Genomic DNA, 10201 nt, shown 5'->3' with positions numbered 1-10201 from the left:
TCACTGTCAAGCTCTGCCTCCACACCCCTTCTGTTTCCAAATCTTTCTTTTGTCTCTCCTTCGTTACACACATGGTCAATGTCCCAGTTCACTGACAGCATCACTTCCCCCATCAGCATATCCTCTATCCCAAGGCAAGAGCAGTCTTTCTAATATATATACATATATATGAAACCATACACCTTCTCTTCGCAAATACACTTAATGTTTTCTCATTGACAAAATGCAAACATGCAATGTAAATATTGAGGGAAGACTGCTCAACATAGAAGAGAGATCAAAATGAGGAGAAGTTATTTAGGGTAGACTGCCTGCAGGAGGTGAGCTTTGAGCCAGATTTCAAAGAAATGGGAACAATTTTAACTAAACCAAGGGAAAGCAGAGAGGTTGAGAATAGAATCCACGGGGATTCCTTTCAATGCTTTATAAATTACTTCATCTAAATCAGAAAATGACATTTGTCAGACTTTCCATATTAGATGACTGGCATTAAAGCAATTATTTTTCAGAGTCTAAGTATCTCCACTGAAAGCTAGAGAAACAAAGCACAAAAAATACTGTAAGAGTTTTGTTGTTAGCATTTTCTGTTCTGGAGCAGCACTCTTGCATTGGTGATTCAAAGGGAAATGGGAGTGTGGACAGTTTTTGCTACTAAAGAAACAGGCCCGGCCAGGCATGGCGGCTCCCGCCTGTGATCCCAGCACTTTGGGAGGCCTAGGTGGGCAGATCACGAGGTCAAGAGATCGAGACCATCCTGGCCAACATGGTGAAACCCCGTCTCTACTAAAGATATAAAAATTAGCTGGGCGTGGTGGTGCGTGCCTGTTGTCCCAGCTACTCAGGAGGCTGAGGCAGGAAAATTGCTTGAACCCAGGAGGCGGAGGTTGCAGTGAGCCGAGGTTGCCTCACTGCACTCCAGCCTGGCACCTGGCGACAGAGCAAGACTCTGTCTAAAAAAAAAAAAACAAACAGGCAAACAAACAAAAAAAACAAAGAAAGAGGCCCAATATTTAGGACTTGAATTAAAAAGCTATTTCTGAGTATTGCAAACTTAGAACATGTTTGAATATTTGTTCCAGGAACATATTTTGATATTCTGCCAAGCAGAATCAGAACTCCCCAAGATCAAAATGGCTAACAGCTACTTCAAATGTTTCCTAAGCAGTTGAGGTACACATCAATCAATTGACAAAAATCCTTAGACTTATTTTGTTTCAATTCCTACATCTTCATGAGGCAGAAGAGGACAATCTGGTTTTGAAAATATTCATACCAAAACAATGTAATACCCACATCAGCTCAATCTTACATCAACTTCCAAAGTAAGTAGTACACAGAAGATGGATTAGGATATTCTTTTTACTAGCACTCTTGAGAATATTAAACATAGAACAGGTTTATTGCCAGAGTAATATCGAAATGTTTAAACCTTAAGACATTTAAGCAAAAGTCTCGTGCCTTCCCACAAGCTGCCAAATTCCCAGTTTTCTTAAAGGGCTGGTAGCACTTGACCTTTAGACATTACAGCAGGTAAGGGACCAGGAATACCCACATTCTCCTCACCCTCCTCATCATGCAGCTCTCACAGGGAAGCTATTCGTAAGAAAGAGTCACTAAATGAAAATATCAGTAATATAATTCATCTAGCGCGGCAGCTCTTCATTCAAGGCCATCTGGTAAGAGCTGTGCTGGTCATATGCTTAGGAAATCTCCAGACCTCGGGGGATTTCCAGAGTCTAGCCTCTCCTTGGGGAAAGATGACAAAGAGAGAGGTGTTGTATCACCCTCTGGGTTGTGTTTGTTCTGGGAACACGGGATGGAATTCTGCCTATCTCCCAAAGCCCCTGAATCCCTGGTTCTCCTCACCCAGACAGCTTACAGACCCAGCCACGGGAGAAGAAGCATTACTATTAGGTTGGTGCAAAGTTAATTGCGCAAAACCCTCAATTGCCTTTGCACCAACCTAACACGAAGAGGAAACACATGGATGGGGACAGTGCCAAACGATAACACTCACGGTGACAATTTTAGTAAAGTTTCACTCTAAGCACCAGCAAGTATGCCTCCATGACCGCCTCAGATTCTGATCTATCAAATGATCACTGCGTTTCCCTGGATGGGGTGGGGCAGCCAGGGGAGAGCTGAGGGAAGTGTGATAGGAGCAAATGTGCCCATGGCATCCCCTTGCCCACCACTCTGTGGGGTCGGTCACTATAAGTATCCAACCACCTAGGGGCACTTGCCTGTTGGCATTTGTCCTGTCTCCCTTACTCTCCTGACCCTGGGCTGCATTCATGCAGTAATGCTCTGGTTCCCATCAGGTGGAGAGAGCTGGTTTCCTCCTACTTCAGGCCTGCGCACAACCTACTATTTCCATCTCCAGCTCAATATATTCATGGCAGAGAGAAGGCCACCTCTTCTCACCCCTGGCCACCGCTCAAAGGCACACTGCCCCCCATGGGAAGCCTTTGCTAGGAATCCCTCTTTGTATGGTGCCTCTTGTAAGAGGGGAGGGACCTCATACGGCACCTCTTGCAAAAGGGGAAAGGCTGTGGATTTGGATTTTTAAAACCGTTTAATTGTAAAAGTTCATGTTTCTTGAAAGTAGAATGAAACAAGAGGGAAATGTGCAAAATAAAATGTTACAGTCTCCTTACCTAGCCATCTCCTCTTCACACAAAAATATTGTTAAATGTCTGGTTTGCTTTCTTCCAGATCGTTCTCTAAACAGAGGGAGGGTTGTGAGGGCAGAAGGGCAGGAGGGATTGTTGCTTTTGTTTATAAACCTACTATTCTCTATCTATTGTTTACAGATATATCTTTCAATTCAATGCATAGAGATTTTTCTTATTGAAAATATATATAAATGCATATTTGAATTAAAAATACTTGAATTATATATATTTGGCTTACATTTATGTATGTGTGTGAGCATAAATATCTATATCTGGATATCTAGATAGGGATAGATAGATAGATTGATTGATTGATTGATTGATTGATTGATTTTAAATCATTATAGTCAGATAAAACAAGAAAGTATGTCAATATCATAACAGCAGACATTAGAAAAAATCTTTGCAGGTATAAACAACGGAAAGGTATAAAAATTAAGGAGAAATCCAAAAAGCCCAGTTTTCTCAACACAACAAATATGACCATAAAAATGATCTGACCGGGTGCACTGGTTCACACCTGTAATCCCAGCACTTTGGGAGGTTGAGGTGGGTGGATCACTTGACGTCAGGAGTTCAAGATCATCCTGGCCAACATGATGAAACCCCATCTCTACTAAAAATGCAAAAATTAGCCGGGCGTGCTGCCTGTAATCCCAGCTACTCAGGCTGAGGTAGGAGAATCACTTGAACCCGGGAGGCGGAGGTTGCAGTGAGCTGGTATCACACCAGGGTACTCTAGCCTGGTGACAGAGCGAGACTCTGCCACAATTAAAAAAAAAAAAATCTCCAGGCAGTGTGAAATATTTTGCTTACAAAATACATTTTTTAAATATGTGACTGTCAGGACGCTCCTCTTTCCCTTCTGTTCTCACCATAAACAAGGAGTCCAGCATTAGCAGTCAGATTTTGCCACCAAGACAAACACAGAGAAGGGTGCCCAGGAGGGAGATTTGCTAGTGGTGAGGGAAGGATCACCCGGTGAGACGCTCACAGCAGCCTCAGATCCTTTTAGACCTCCACGACTGACATGGAGCTGTTTAGGGGGATGTTTAGGGTTGAAGGGGGGAAGACAGACAATGCTGCCCAGGAATGAATTAAATTAAAGACTCCTAGCTCCAGAAAGGAGGTATCCTCATTATGACAATTATCTGTTAATACTTTACCCTCCACCCGCACCCCTCAAGGGAATCCTGCCTTTTAGCAAGCCTGACTCAATACAGAGCTGTCCATCACCCCTTCCATTCAGGTAGCGTATTAGCAAGGAGACACAGCCAAGTGGAACTTTTTTTTCTTTCTTTCTTTTTTTTTTTTTTTAACACAGTCTTGCTTTCTCAGAGTGCAGTGGCACAATCTTGGCTCACTGCTACCTCCACCTCCCAGGCTTCAAAAATTCTCGTGCCTCAGCCTCCAAGTAGCTAGGATTATAGATTTCACCCACCAGGTCTGGCTAATTTTTGTATTTTTAGTAGAGACAGGATTTCGCCATGTTAGGCAGGCTGGTCTCGAACTCCTGGCCTCAAGTTGATTCACCTGCCTCAGCCTCCCAAAGTGCTGGGATCACAGGCCCCAAGTGGAAATTAAAATAGCACTTTATTAGCAGTGAAGCCAGGTTCTATGATCTCCCATGCAGAGCTGCCTGCTGAAAGTGGGGCTGCAGCGCCTTGGATGCAGCAAATGCTCTTGCTGCCCCACCCACAGCCCCTCTGCAGGCACTCACCTTTCAGAGCCACTTTAATGGCTTCTTTCTGCAAGTTTCTACAAGCTTCAGATCCAGCTTTCTCCAGCCGCAGGAGCGTCCTCAACCTGTGTACAGGGCAAGCTAGAAGAACGAGGGGGTGACCCGCTACATAAGCAGCCTGCAACCAATCGTGAGTGAGCATTAGTTGCCGTAGCTTTGTATCCGTCAGGCATGAGGGGCATCTACACGCCCTGGCAGAAGTCCCAGTGGGATGGAGCATCAGTGCCCACTGACATAACCTGCTCTGGGCACACCTGAATTGGCTTCCTTCCCTTCCCTGCCCATTCTCACTTCCTTGACCCCTCCTGGTGCTTCCCAGATCACCTCTAAAATAAACCCCTTGCACCTGAATCTTTATCACCTCCTGGGGGAACAAACTTAAGACACCAGGTCTTGAAGTCTTCCCTCCTATTTGTAATTTTCATCCTTTTGCAAATTTATACAGGTCAGAGAAGCACAAATTAATCCAGGGAAGCCTAACATTTTCAGACACCCTTAGAAATGTTAAAAAAAAATGATTAAAAATAAATCAAAGTAAATTTATTTTTTAAAGGCATACAATCATAAATATGATCCATTTAATCTTAGAAAACAAATTAAGAACAAAACTTTTCTTTATAATTAAGTAGTGGAGCCCCTTGATGCTCACATTATCAGGAAGCCCAGGATGTCTTTTTCGAGGTCTGCTCCTGCTCTCCAGACTCCTCATGTATTGTGCAGAAACACCAAGCAGAGAGAGAAATGGAAATTGTGACAGTCTCCTAAGACGTCCCAGGCTGGGTTTGCTATTGGTCTCATTAGTGCCACTGAAGCTAGTTCTTTAAATCTTGTCTGCCTTGATGGAAGCATCCATGCCCCTGGTGACTCGGTTCCCAGCACCGGCTTCAGGCTCAGCTTTGGGACCCATGTACCCAACCACAAGGTGCCACTCAAGTGTTGAGGGAAGAGTCACAAGCATCATCCAAGGCGACTGTCTGCAGTCGTCCAGGACAAGGTGAAAATGGAAGCATCTTTTGACAAATATACAATGTACCGTCTCACTCAGTCCCTGCTAAATGAATGCTTTGAAAAACTCCTGGAAGGATACACATTGAAATATTTACGTTGTTGTCTCGCATGGTGAAATTGGGGTTAATTTTTTTTTTCCCTTCTGTTTCTATGTTTTCTAAATATGTTCTGTGAAAATGTATTACTTTTGCCACCATATCTTTTAAATGCTATCAGTTTTTTTCAGTTTTTTTGTTTGTTTGTTTGTTTTTTTGAGACGGAGTCTCACTCTGTCACCCAGGCTGGAGTGCAATGGCTCGATCTCGGCTCACTGCAACCTCCGCCTCCCAAAGGTTGATCCTCCTCCCAGGAGAATCAAGCGATTCTCCCGCCTCAGCCTCCTGAGTAGCTGGGATTACAGGCGCATGCCACCGCACCCAGCTAATTTTTGTATTTTTAGTAGAGATGGGGTTTCAACATCTTGGCCAGGCTGGTCTCGAGCTCCTGACCTTGTGATCTACCCGCCTCGGCCTCCCAAAGCACTGGGAATACAGGCATGAGCCACCGCGCCCGGCCTAAATGCTATCAATTTTTTTTAAAAGAAAGTGCCACTAGTGTTCACCCAGTCATTTAACAAACACCTATTGAGTGTCTTTTTCTTTTTTTTTTTAATGTACCAGGCACATCCTAGGTACTAAGAATGCATAAATGAACAGAGAAAATGCCTCCTCTCATGGGCGTTACACACTCGTGAGGGAAGCAGGTGCTACAGAAGTCAGCAAACACATGTAGAATATAAAGGTCTCAGTGAATGTTGGAGCAACAGCAAAGCAGGATGAGGCATAGATGATCCAGGAAGATCATGTGCAGATGAAGCCTGTCTCAGTTCAAGCTGCTGTTATTACAAAGTGCAACAGATGCGTGTGTTATAAACAATAGAAACTTGTATCTCACGTTCTGGAGGCTGGAAGTCTAAGGTCAGGGTACCAGCACGGTCAGATTGCATGAGGTTTCTCCCCCTGGTTTCCAGATGGCTTCTTATATCCTCACTCGATGGAAAGAGGGAGAGAGAGGGATCTCTCCAGGATCTCTTTTATGAGGGCACTAATCTCGTTTATGAGGGTTCCACTCTTGTGACATAATCACCTCCCAAAGGCCCTAGTTCATAATACCATTCCATTGACGGCTAGGATTTCCACATATAAGTGCGCATGGGAGCAGGAGGAAGAGTATACATTCAGTCCATAAATAAGAAACCAACCAGAAATTATCCATTACAAAGGAATTATTGTATCCTTCATTTTTTACATGAAAATTGCACAAACTATTGGAAAACAGTTTATCTTTATTTTGCATTTCAGACTAAAATGGTATTATTTACCTTCTGTATAAAATGATCAAAAACAAGATCAATTTATCTGTTAAAAGTAACTTAAAAATATTTTTTCCAACTAAATTCAGGTTTTATAGGTGTCGTCTTTCTCAATTCTTTTGATTTTTCCCTCTTTCCTCACTCTCTGGACTTCTACTTTCCGAATCTGCCTGCAAATGCCCCTCCACTGTATAGCAACAGGCTCCACAAGCAATGCAAGATACCATGATCACAATGACTTCCCAGCCATCTACCTTCATTCTTCAGAGCCAAGTGTCAAGGAAGTGACGAGTCACCCTTCATCATGAATGCCTCGGCCAGGTCGACCGGCACGGGCTTCAGGGGTTAGGACCCAGAGTAATCCCTTTACACCATGGAAGAGTCACTGACGTTCAGCTGCCTTTTGCAGCCTGCACACCACTGTTGAATGTTATCTCAGGAAAGAAGAACATCCAAAACTCACCCAGGAACAAGAATCCACAACCACATTTACCCCCTTCCCTTGGAAATGGTGAGATCAGTGTTCTTCTTTGTAAGTCCTCTTGGCCGCTTTCAAATGTAATGCAGGGTGTCCTAGGGGTCCCCTTGTGGCCCATTCAGTGTGGCCAAGAGCCCCACAATCCACATGTACACAACAGCTCTCAGTGATGCTGCAGAGCAGCACAAAGAAGGACAGAAAGAGGCAAGAAGCCAAGGAGAAAAGGCTGCCAGCTGGAGAGGCTCTTAAAGAGACACCATTGGAGATTTTAAAAATTACTGTATAGAAAAGAGCTCAGTTGGTTGAACTAGAATGGTTGCTATAAAACAGTTGTTCTAAAATTCTCAAAGAAAACTGCTCGAATTTGACAAAAGCTTCTGCGTTCTGCAGTTAGAAACTCTAACTGTGGCATGGGTGAAATCGCTCTCCTTTGGCCTCGAAAAGTGGGTGTGGAAAATGGCATCCCCAGGAAATCAAAGAGACAGCCTTGTGCTTCCTCTGCTGAGCCAAAGAGAAGCTGAGCACTGAGGATGGTCCGGCTTCAGACAGCCAAAGCCCAGAGCCAGGAAGATAAAAACCTTTGAGCAAGGACATGACACCAAGTCCATGCACTAAATCTGGACCCATTTATTCTTAAGAGTACCCTATTTACTTATTTTCTTAATTCTTAATAAGATTGATTACCTGGTGTTTTGAGCCATACCAGATTAGAAGAGGCAAATATGAAAATAGGTCAAGGGTACTGTTGGGTCAAAAGTGGAACACTGATCTTTTTCTTTTTTCTTTTTTTTTTTTTTGGACGGAGTCTCATTCTGGCCAGACTGGAGTGCAGTGGTGCGATCTCAGCTCACTGCAACCTCCACCTCCCGGGTTCAAGTGATTCTCCTGCCTCAGCCTCCCTAGTAGCTGGGACTACAGGCATGCACCACCACCAGCAGCTAATGTTTTGCATTTTTAGTAGAGACAGGTTTCACCATGTTGGCCAGGATGGTCTCGATCTCTGAACCTTGTGATCTGCCCACCTCGGCCTCCCAAAGTGCTGGGATTATAGGTGTGAGCCACTGTGCCCAGCCCAGGAACACTGATTTTTAAAGGCTACCATACAATAAAAGTGACAGGTATGTGTTAGAGAAAAGATTAACAATTTTACAATGGCCAACAAGAACCTCCCATGCAAAACAGTGCAGGTTTATTAGAGGCAAAATAGTCTAATCCCCTCATCCATTTTTAAAGATATTACAGAAACTGATATTCATAATGTAGGCTTCGGGGAGTCAACAGTAAAGGCACTTGCATTGGGTATTCTCATGGAATGAGGTGAAGGGGTTGTGTTTTAGACGAATTCCCATCAAAAATGGTCAAGTGGAGGCCGGGCACGGTGGCTCACGCCTGTAATCCCAGCACTTTGGGAGGCCGAGGTGGGTGGATCAGAAGGTCAAGAGTTCGAGACCATCCTGGCCAACATAGTGAAACCCCATCTCTACAAAAATACAAAAATTGGCTGGGCGTGGTGGCCCATGCCTGTAGTTCCAGCTACTCGGGAGGCTGAGGCAGGAGAATCGCTTGAACCTGGGAGGCGGAAGCTGCAGTGAGCGGAGATCGCGCCACTGCAAAGACTCTGTCTAAAAAAAAGGAAAAAAAAGGTCAAGTAGGGAGAATTAACTCCAAACAAATCTTGGGGTTGGTGGAGATGATTTATACATTGATTGGGAGGTGGTTGCACAGGTGTTTCTATTTGTCAATTCACCAAAATCTATACTAATGGAGGTGCATCTTACTGCATCCAATTACTCAATGAAATTGATTTAAAAAATAAAAATAAGGTTCAAGTTAAAATTTGGCACTTACAAGCAAGAGTCAGCTGGCTGAGACTCCACCAATACACACAATAACTTAGTCCCTTGGTGATACCGGCAGTTAGATTAATTCAGGAGCACACATTGTGCCAGCACTGTGCTGAGTCCTCAGGATACAAACATCTTGGAAATAGAGTCTCTGCCTTGTGAAGGCCCATAGTTTGATGAATTTAGTGTCTAAAAGATGCACTAATTTTCTAAAAACCTCAACACACATTAGAATGGGGTGTTGAAAAAGTTAGGGCACAGGGAGCCCCTATGACATGGGTATATTGTTCTTCTCCTCTTCTCTCAGGTTTTGCTGACCTACACAGTTTTCTGTGTTGGGAATAAAGCCCACTTTTTCCAACATCATTTTAAACAGGAATCATTACCACCCCCGTCTGAGAAAAATCCCAAGGGAGCTGCTGGCAGAGTGGAGTTTCCTCTTGATTTCTGAGCAATAAACAGGACTTGTCACAGGCTGTCAAAATCTGGTAGCTTTAAAACTACCTATTGGGTGGGAGAGGAGATACAGCACTTAAAAAGTAGGCTGCAACCCCCCGACCCAGGACAAAGGGTCCCAACCCTCAGTCGTCTGAGAGTGGCTGTAAAAACCTACCGACGGTTACTAACTAATATAAAAGTAGAAACAGATTAGATGGCTGAAAAGAAGGGCATCTTAGCCAGAACCCGGCTTGCAGAAAAATTTTACACATATTTGTTGAAAGACTGAAGAAAATACCAAGCTTTTGCTCTCATGGCTGCTTTATAACACAGTGGGGCTGTAAGGCTAAGACTGGCACAAAGGAGGAGGTGAAGCAATTCAATCTCTAAATTCAGCTGAGTGCTTGTACACCCACGCCCTGTGCTCCCTCTCTGCCCGATCCCCGCCCCTCAGCCTAATTCCCGCCCCCTCTGCCCAACGCCCGGCCCACCGCGGCCTAATCCCCACCCCCTCAGCCCAATTCCCACCCCCTCAGCCTCATCCCTACCCTCTCAGCCTCATCCCCAACCCCTCAGCCTCATCCCCACCCTCTCAGCCTCATCCCCAACCCCTCAGCCTCATCCCCACCCTCTCAGCCTCATCCCCACCCCCTCAGCCTCATCCCC

The 10201-nt window shown here is 44.5% G+C and overlaps 1 long non-coding RNA gene across 1 annotated transcript; it reads right to left on the bottom strand.

Moving 5' to 3' along the window:
- Window positions 1-5012: 5012 nt before the first annotated feature.
- On the bottom strand, window positions 5013-6507 carry LOC108281327. Its single transcript, XR_001815943.1, has 2 exons — window positions 6358-6507; window positions 5013-5491 (listed from the first exon to the last, which is right to left on the bottom strand). It is a non-coding gene; the product is annotated as an uncharacterized LOC108281327 (long non-coding RNA).
- Window positions 6508-10201: the final 3694 nt, after the last annotated feature.

This window comes from Cebus imitator, unplaced genomic scaffold (genome assembly GCF_001604975.1).
Source record: "Cebus imitator isolate Cc_AM_T3 unplaced genomic scaffold, Cebus_imitator-1.0 Scaffold223, whole genome shotgun sequence".
Classification (NCBI taxonomy): domain Eukaryota; kingdom Metazoa; phylum Chordata; class Mammalia; order Primates; family Cebidae; genus Cebus; species Cebus imitator.
The sequence above is the reverse complement of the archived record's forward strand: the minus strand, read 5'-3'. Positions and strand labels throughout refer to the sequence as shown.